The sequence below is a fragment of the Pempheris klunzingeri genome, chromosome 22, assembly GCF_042242105.1.
Source record: "Pempheris klunzingeri isolate RE-2024b chromosome 22, fPemKlu1.hap1, whole genome shotgun sequence".
Taxonomy (NCBI): domain Eukaryota; kingdom Metazoa; phylum Chordata; class Actinopteri; order Acropomatiformes; family Pempheridae; genus Pempheris; species Pempheris klunzingeri.
The window spans coordinates 12,179,680-12,189,291 of record NC_092033.1 but is presented as its reverse complement, the minus strand read 5'-3'; the positions used below and the strand labels follow the sequence as shown (position 1 = coordinate 12,189,291).

The window sequence follows — 9,612 nt, the reverse complement described above, 5'->3', positions numbered from 1 at the left end:
GGAGGGCTGAAGGGGGGGGTGCAAATGGATGAAATGTATTATTAATGAGTTGAATATGAGACGGCAGCAGTGGAATGGTATATCGTTATCAGCAGGGGGTATGAGTCATACTAATTACTGGCCATCACTGGGGCTGATGCTGAAATCCCCAACAGTGCAACATGATGCTAAACATGTGGAACTGCAGTGTTAGATCCGTCACAGAGGCAGCTCTACCACAACATCCACAGGCTGAACAATAGACCAAAGTGCAGGGTAATTTAAAAAAAAAAAACACAATTATGAATTCAGTGGGTAGAAAAATGGAGACTTTAGTTCGCTATTTGCAGAAGTCCCGAAAACATAATGCTTGCCATGCCATTTGGCCATGTGTGCACCGAAGTGATCCATAATGTTTCTCAACTTTGCTCGACTGCTTGTTCTTGTCCAAAAATCAATGCATGTATTTCTACTTTCTGCCTTAATTTAGACTTTAGATGAGGACACAAATTTCTGGGGCAGATGCACCAAACAGCCTAAAGGCTCCTTGCTAACGAATCCATTATTGTGCTGCTGGCCTATTGCTCGCCAATTTCGACACTTTTTTTTTTTCAACTTAGCACCTCTTTGATGACTCTCAAAACAAGCTTTCAGCTGCTGGGCAAAAAGGGTTCAAGGCACACAAATCCTTCTCTGTTTTGAACTTAAGGTATGAATACCTGTGATTGAGCGGTGGTCTCTTGAAATTTGTAACATCAAGCCTCCCCTCACCTCTTCACCCTTCCTTTATTTTTTTTTCATATCAACCTGGAAGAAATTGCACAATCACACTGATACTGGAAGGCTGATTTTTTTTTTTACACTCAAGACATGGACATCACTCAGGCTTGCATCAGAAAAATTACGTATTGGCTTGAACTTGACTGCTGTGAGCGCTACACAAGACTTGACGTGAAAGCAAAAACATTGAAGTCTCCAATTTTGACATGATAAAACCATGAAACCATAGAAATAAAGACAACATACCCAGTGCATAGCCACACATCTTAAATATTTAACTAAAAAGCCCGTGCTCTGACAGAAAGAATATCTGTTTTTAAAAATCCAATCGATCCATCTGTGACATACTCCATCTTCTGCAGAAGATCATGTGACAGCTTCTTGTGGCGAGACTGTTTTCTCAATTGCTGCTTCTAAGTTAAAGAATGAAGTTTGAATGAAGTTTATTTAGTTTAGTGTAGAAGATTATGATACAACTACTAAACCGACAGCGGAAAGAATGTTTTAATCTGGGTTTGAAAAGAAAATGTTCAAATTAAGTGTGATTTTTGTTTTAATGGTAATCATTATATGAAGACTTTTTTGGAGAGGAGAGCTCTGATGAGAGATTGGGGTAGTTTTAAAAGTCCCACATTCTGCTTATTTTCAAGTTCATACTTGTCTGCTTGCTTCGTTTTAGAAGAACGGAACAGATGAGAGAAGTTTGTGTGCGAGCGAGGTGGATTCTAGAGGTTTTCAGTGGGCAGGGACAGTCAGCCTGCTGAAGGCCTGGAGGAGGTCACATGGTCATCATATGCCCTTGTGACGTCATAAAGGGAGCCGCATTTAAGCGGAGCATTTTCACACACATTTACCAGACGAAGCAGGAGAAAAAGAAAGATCGTCTTTTCTCAGAGACTGAGGGTCCATAAGCACACCAGGGACATGTGTTGAAAAGACTTTAAAGAAGTGAATTTTACATGTGGGACCTTTAAGGACAAAGTTGACCATCGGGGACAATGAATGCTAGTTTCACATTTCTCTCTGTGAATTGATAATTTTGAGTCTCCATCACACTGCCGAGTGGTTCTTGAATATACTGTCACCACCAACTGGCCATTTAAGTATTGAAATGGTCCATTATAATCACATTGTGACATTGTGAACAGTGGTGAGTAGCACCTTCACAACAGACTGGCACTAAAATGGGTTATCTATTAAGTATAAGCTAAAGAGCTGCTTTTTTTGGGCACTATGAAGTACTGTTTTCTAGTACAGAGTGAATTTGTGCCAGACACTCAATCAATAACCTGAGCCAGGAAAGACAGCCTTATAAGGTGAAATATAAGGCCATTTCTCTGTGTGGACTACAGACAGTTTACAGAGACGGCCTGACATCAGTATTGTACACAGGCCTTTGTGGACAGAACTAATGGTACACTTTATTGATTGTGCGTGCTGTAATCTGTCAATCCAGGCTTGTCCAGCTGCGGCAGAGTGCAGAGACTGCTCTATAGGGTCATCTCCAGCCATCTGCCCTTCCAAACACCCTGAGAGTATGTACAACTTACCACCACACTCCCTCTAAAAGGATGTCTCGCCACAAATGAGAGCGAAAATGGATCTAACAAGAAACATGAGAGGAAGAGAGAGACTACAGATTAAATGGCAGATGTGCAAATCAGTCTGAGGCTTAATGATCTAAATTCAAGTGTGAAAATGAATTGTTCAACTGCAAACTATTATTGCTTGTTTGGAGGATTGGTGATAAATTAGCCACTCAGATCTTTAATCAAGTAGATGGTGGTGTTTTGTTTCGGGCTGAAATGATTAGCCAAGTAATCGATTAGTTAAACAGAAAATCAGTATTGGGTAAGTTACTTGAAAAATGTAATCAATTACTAATTACTTATTGAAAAAAGCAATTACTTTACAAATTACTCATCAGCAAAAGTAATTAGTTACATTACTGATTTCAGCACTAGTTGCTCAGCCCAATTCTAACAAAAGTGGCCACTTTAGTGTCTCCACACATGCCTGACATCTTCTGTTTTTAGCCATACACGCTAATGCATTGCTCCATAGACGGCATTATCAGTTAGTCTGTCAGTAGGAAATTGTGTACAGAAAGTCGCCAAAGGATGGTTTTCTGAGTTTTCCTATAGCGTCATCACCACTTATCACTTGTCTTTGAGAAATGTGTCAACGTCTACTTGATGGATTGGCACCAGATTCAGTAGAGATATATAAATATTCATGTACAACACTGTGATTTATGACCGAATGTCTGCAAAGCTAATGATATTTCAATCAGCCTTGGATGCACTTTGTGTTTAGTATTGATTATCAAGTGCTAACATGTTAAATATCAACATGTTAGCATTGTGATTGAGAACGTGTTGCCATGTTAGCGTTTTTGTGCCCAAGTGCAGCCTCATGGCTGTCGGCTCTTGGTATTAACATGTGTAGGAAGACAACACGAGATGCTGTGGTCTATAAAGCTGCCAGCCTATATTTATTAGGGGAATATCTTCTGTCCATCTCGCTACCGAAGCTCAGCCTCAACACAGCTTTAAGTTGTCATCAAATGCAATGATTTCAGTAACTTTATTCACTGTTGTCATGCATGAGAACAAAATACATTTACAGTTTAGCAACCACAAAACCAGCATACAAAAGAACAACATATATCGAAGTTGATGACCATTCAGTCAAGCGACAAAAATATCGTATAATCGGATGTCATTCATAAGACACAGTAAATATGTTTTTGCGGCTCTGGCCCATATGAAAAGCTGAAAAACAAAACCAGAGCCCAGCTGGTGTTTGTCAATATTCTATTGATTGGTGTGGCTGGACTCACTTTTCCATGGATCAACAAGATATTTTATATAACTCTGTGTGGTTTGACTGGATTGCTGTTCCCAGCTTGCACTATGTGGGCTCATCTAAGGCTCTTGCAGCCACATTTTGTTGTTGTATTTGCTTGCACCTCCTGAATATTTGCCTCTCTGTTGGCATTTGGATCGGTGTCTCTCACTGTCTGCCTTCTTTCTCTGTTTATATGTATCTGTGCGTCGCTTTTCTTTCTCAGCTCTTTCTCCTCGTCCCCACAGGTCTCCCAGGCACTTTGGCTCTTAACTGCTCTCTCCCTTTCTGTTTCTCCCACACTCACCGTCCATCTCACATCTTCTCTCTGGTGTCTCAGTGAGTGCCAGGCAGGGCGTCCCTGGAGTGACCTTGGGGGTAATGAGCTCCTGATCACGAGTCAGGAAACCCGGCATTCAACACCCACCCCACCCTCCCCTCACCCCATGCAACACACAAAAAAAAAGAAAAAAGAAAAAAAAAACTACACAGCTATCGTATGCTCAGCCCACATAGAGAAATAGTATTGGACAGGCAGGGCAGCGGGGCAGAGGTGCAGATGAAAAGAGCCTAGAGAAACTACTTCTTCAAGCTCTGATATACAACTACCAGACCTCCAAAATAAAGTAAGTGGATTTTTTTTCTAGGTGCCCACTTGCCCACTGGGTGTGATTTGATTGTGAGATGGTCACTTGAGCAGCCAGGCAGGCAGAAAGTTTGGAGTTGTAAATGTATTCTCTGCAGAAATGCTCAGCAGTACAGATGGTATGAAAGCCATTTTTGGTGTGTGTTTTTCAGTGCGTGTATCTGTGTGTATGTTGAGGGTGGGATTTATGTGATTTCCAGAACTGCCAATATCAACCCCCTGTTGTGTCCACAACGTTTTTAAACCTCACAGTAAGTAAAGTTTGGGATCAATTGCAAAAGTAACGCAGTTTAAGTTTCTCTGGTGATCAAAACGATGTTTTGCATTTGTGCGTTTTTTTCCTGATGTTTTGCCTTTAGTTTTATTGTTTCATATTTTACCAAAACGCTTCTGTAGACATGGTCCTAATCGCCGCTTTGTCGCTCTTCCCATTTTAAGCAGATTTTCCCCCGAGGCTGTTGATAGGAGATAATAAACATATGAAAACATAAAAGACTATTAAGCTTAAAATGGTGAGAATTATAACCGCAGATGGAAAAGTGGCTTGTAGACATATTGGGTAAACAATTGGAAAGTCCCAATAATCCAGCAGCCATGGGCCATGGGCTGTGGTGTTAAATCATTAGTAGGGCCGTTTCCTCAGTGATTAGACTTCAAACATCCATATGTTTTGTTTATTATCGCTATCAGCCAATTAAACGCAAGCCCAATTAAGTATGCCTATGCATGTGTGCTTGTTGAAGTGGGCCACTTTTACCCAAGATGTCGTAATTTGGGTCAGGCCTGACTGGAATGACAAACCCCGAGCAGTGGTATTGTATCAGTGCTATGTGGTCCGGCAGACCTTCTGCTTGCGTTGCCATGGCTTTCTTCAGCACTGGTATAGCAACCCAAGTCAGACCAAACAGTGTTCCTCTCTGTCTTATGGGCATTCCTGCTGCGGACAAAAGCCTTCCTCGGCTCATTCTTGCTCGAAATGAGGTGTTCTTTAGAATCAACACATGGTGTGGTCCTAATGAAAGAGCTGGGGGAGATTAAACATGAGGTGGAGATGAGCTTGAGAAACCAGCTTTGGTCCGTAGGAAGTCAGAACACAATGTGGATTAAGCTGGATGACAGCCAGGAGGGCCAAACTCATAAAACTGCTTTATTTCTAAATAGGTCCTGGCATTTTCCTTCCAAGATGGCCACTTGGAGGCCTTCAAGAGACATTTTACACATTCTGCCCTTTTCTCTTGTTAAACGCTTGCCCCACAGACTTCACCACGTGATCTCGCCTATATGTCAAGACTAAGCACAAAGCCAGTTCATTTCCGTCTGTGTCTTCACAAATGCTTTGACGAAGACTGTTCTCTGTGGAGAAGCTGGGGCAATAAGGCATAGAATTGCGCTGTTAGGGCCCTGAGAAGTCCGCTGCGGGGGGGAGGGAAGCGTGGTGAATGGAGCCAATTCTCGTCTATAGGGCACAAGTAAGTGAGAGAGAGGGAGAGAAAGGGTAGGGGGATGAGGACATACACAAAGATTCTCACATTGAGTGGCTGGTTTGTTCTTGTGGGGTATGCACTGACCCCTCACATGTGGGATGAACAGAATGAGGCTTGATGGGGTCCAGAGGGCCTCCAGAGAAAGAGAGGACAGGATAAAAAGGGAAATAGAAGAAAAGAAGAGGGGAGGGATGCCAGGAAAGAGGCCTGTCAAGGAACCATCCTTCATTGCATCCAGTTGAAGACATCATAGTGCAGAAGTCCTAATGAAATAGAGCAACTAGGGTCTTATTTGTAGTTTTGGCCACCTTTCCTGATGGTGGTAAGGTCATTACTGAGATCTGGGAACATAAAATAGCTCTGACTGTGCAAGAAACATTAATACAGCCCACAAATCACAGAACTTTAAATAAAGTAGATAATCAAGTGAAATTATTGTCTTGTTCACAATAATTCTGACCGTCCGACCACTCGCTCTTTCCCTGTTGCCCTTCATTTTAGCAAAGTTGTTTTGTCCACAGGTGATTTGATTCTTTCAAAAACTGATTAAAACAGTGACCAACCCTACAAAAATAGCTCTGTTAAAGTGGAATCGTCCTTTAAATAGGAAACAAATATAGTACCTGAGCTTGCCTCTGAAATCTCACCTTATCTTTTATTGAGCTGTTGCGATGAGCAATGACTACAAGGGGACCAGCTCCCGCGGCTGTTGGGTTAATAGTCATGTGTGGAAATGCAGACGTTCTCATGGAGACGTCGAGCAAGCAGCTATCTCATTACAGGCAAGGGCAAGACAATCAAAGCTGTCTGCAAAACCTCTAAGCTGGTGAGAGAATGTTCCTCTTGTGTGGTGCTGGTCCCCATTGTCTGAGGGAGCCCATTGACGGGGCTACTAATGGCTTTTGTGGATGAATTTATACGCACGAGTCCAGGTTTGTGTTGAGCCATGTTGCAAAGCCCTCAGTTCTCTTTTTGATCAGAATCAAACTTCCTCTTCTAGCTTTGCACCTTAAAAAAGGTGCTTATTTATGTCCGTCCTTAAACTTGTGTAGTTTTTTTTTACTTTCCCTTTGGAAAAACAAATATCTAATAGTGGCCTGCATGTCTCCACCCTGCTGTTGGCTTGATCTGGTGTTTGATCCTCAGAGAGTTAATGATAACCCGAGGCTTTCCACTGTAATCAGTCAGCTCATTAGTGTCCCAGTCAGTCACACAGCCACCCACACACACTTACACACATTTGCACACAAACACACAAACTGTCCCCAGGCCTGCTGGTAGGTGACTGAAAGAAGAGAGGGCAAAGGTCACAGGGTTGGAACATGGGCTCTGTACCTACTGAGAGAGTAAACACACAGTAATATAAGACCGGATTCTAACATTTAATTGGATGTGTTTGATTGCATTACAGTCTTGGTCTGTGGCACAGTAAGATAAATGACCATACAGGAGGTTTTTGCAAGTTTTTGCCCACTCGCTACATCACTTTACTTCATAACTAATCATTTTGCATATCATGCTAACACGTTTTGACACAAGTATTCTGTCAACCATTCCAGGCATCCATTCCCATTCCATGTAACATCCCCAAATGTTGATACAGATTTGACATTTACTGCTGGATGACACTACACAAGATAAACAAACTGATTTCCAACCTATACAGAAATCAATGGAAATCAATGGTTGTCTGGAACAGCTGTAAAAATACATCCAAAGATATATATCTGTACTTCATTGATTCAAAAATGGTCAGCTAAGATGTTAAACCTGTGTTAATTGTTTTTTTTGGCCACTTGGGGACAGAAAACACAACACTGGCACATTATCACCCTATAAAGCTAGCTAACATCTAACAACGTCTTTTTTCACACAGGGAGCAGAGAAGAGGCGACTTCAGAATTCATTCTATGTCATGTTCGTGTGCACCTGATCCAATATTCATTCTCCTTTAGCTCTATAACTGACTTTATAGTTGCTAGATGTTGCACTATGTTCTCACGTTGCTAACTTTCAAATTAGTTCAACGAGACTAAGATTTTTAAAAAGCTGATGGAAACTGCAGAGTCTGGTGATAATTCTCAGTGGGTTCATCACTATGAATGAGTCCTTTCACATTACACATAGTCATTTGACCAGCGCTTCGAATAAAAACATTGACGAGAGCAGCTTTAAGTGTGCACGACCTGTAAATATGGAAGCTAATAAAGGACATGCAAATTTGCACTTTAGCCTGAGTTCCACTCTGTTATCTCAAATACAGCTTAAACAGTTCCTGCAGTGCACAAGATACAGTGGAGGCTTTGGAAGGAGATGCAGTATTTGTGTATCTATGGGAAATGTCATTTAGGGAATTCAGGTCCTGAGGGTGCTCCCCCACCCTTAGTTTGTGTGTGCACAGACATCAGAGTGTCAAGCACTGGAGAGTGGGTAGTGTTTGTTTCCCTCTAATGAACTGAGGGATGATCGTTTCTCTGTCATGCACCATGCCACCAGAGGAAACGAGAGAAAGCTAGAAATCCAGACAGGAGAGGACAACTGGATAACAATTCAACTTCAATTGTGTTGACTATTAAAAGAAAAACAAGAGCATATTGGAAACATCTGGATATTAGCATTATATGAATGCAGTGGTACTTAGAGTTTGTCTTTTCTTATATTCTTCCATTAGTCCTCCTCGTGATGATAGCAGGTGCAGCAGAAATAAAAGTAAGCCACGTAATCGACTTGGAAAAGTTTCTCCCCAATGCAAAACCTTGCTAAATGGCTCAGAGGTAAACCCTGAGGGGACTATTAAATAACAGACAGCCAATGCGATGCCAAAGCTTCACCTAAATGCTGTAATCTATTGGCTCAATCAATGCAATCTCATTTTATTTAGAGCCACTCTTTGGGTGCTTTGGAGTCGCGAGTGGATTCGACCGGGTCGGTGGAGTTATTAGCGATACTATAATCATTTCTACAAAGAGAATTTGATTCTTGAAAGGTGTAAAGAGTGTGCAGGTCATAGAAAGGGGGGAAAAAGGCTTCAGTGACAAATGGTGGCAGGCTGCTCTGACTAACAGCGATGCAGGGATTTGTTGTGATGTGGCCGCTGATGTCGAATGGAAAGTTAAATTGATCGTGAGCGTCACTGTGGAACACCGTCTGCCACTTAGTGTCTCCATTCCAATCCCACACCGCTAATTGGATTGCTAATGGTAACGTTGCGCTGGGGTGACAAACTTCTCTGATAAGAGTGGTTTGCATAGTTTATCATGAAAGTTCAATTGTATTTAAGTGCAGTGATCACATGAAGGAGAGATCCTATTTCTTCAACACTGTTCTTTTGAATTGATTCAATAAAATGATATGTTTAGGACAGAAAATCTCTGCTTTTTCGTCTCTTGTAGCTCTTTTTATGAGGCCAAACCAGGCTGCTTAAAGGGCCAAATCTTCAATACTTAATACCAAAATAATTTTGAACAGTTTATACAGCCTCTTAATGCCAAAGGGGGTGTCTAATCCTTAGTTGAATCTCAGCAGGTTTTAATCTGGCCCAGTGGAGAGTTTCTGCATCGCTCGGATGTCTTCCTGTTCCTCCCTCAAGGCGCCACATTCTGGAGCAAGTATGATTTGGAAAGTTAAACACCTAAGATGGATGGGCAGAGGATTAGACAGGCCCACTCTATGATTGCAAACACCAAGGATGGTTTTATGTCCACCCACCAATAAGTGATTAGAAACCAGGATCAGTAAGGGTGGGGGTGTGTTCAACAAAGCCCCAAGGGAGAAAATGTTCTGTCAGGCACTTGCTACTTGCCCTAAATACCTTAAAATGTGCGTGCAGTGGCACAGCTGTCCGTTCCGTCGTAACTGAATAATGCATTTCGAATC

The 9,612-nt window shown here is 41.9% G+C and overlaps 1 protein-coding gene across 1 annotated transcript in view; it reads left to right on the top strand.

Annotated features, from left to right (window-relative positions):
- Nucleotides 1-4,152: 4,152 nt before the first annotated feature.
- The window catches only part of ptn (pleiotrophin), a 40,013-nt gene continuing 34,553 nt past the window's right edge, over nt 4,153-9,612 (top strand). Inside the window, exon 1 of the mRNA XM_070854006.1 lies at nt 4,153-4,232. The gene's annotated coding sequence lies outside the window, so the exon portion shown is untranslated. The remainder of the gene's footprint in view (nt 4,233-9,612) is intronic.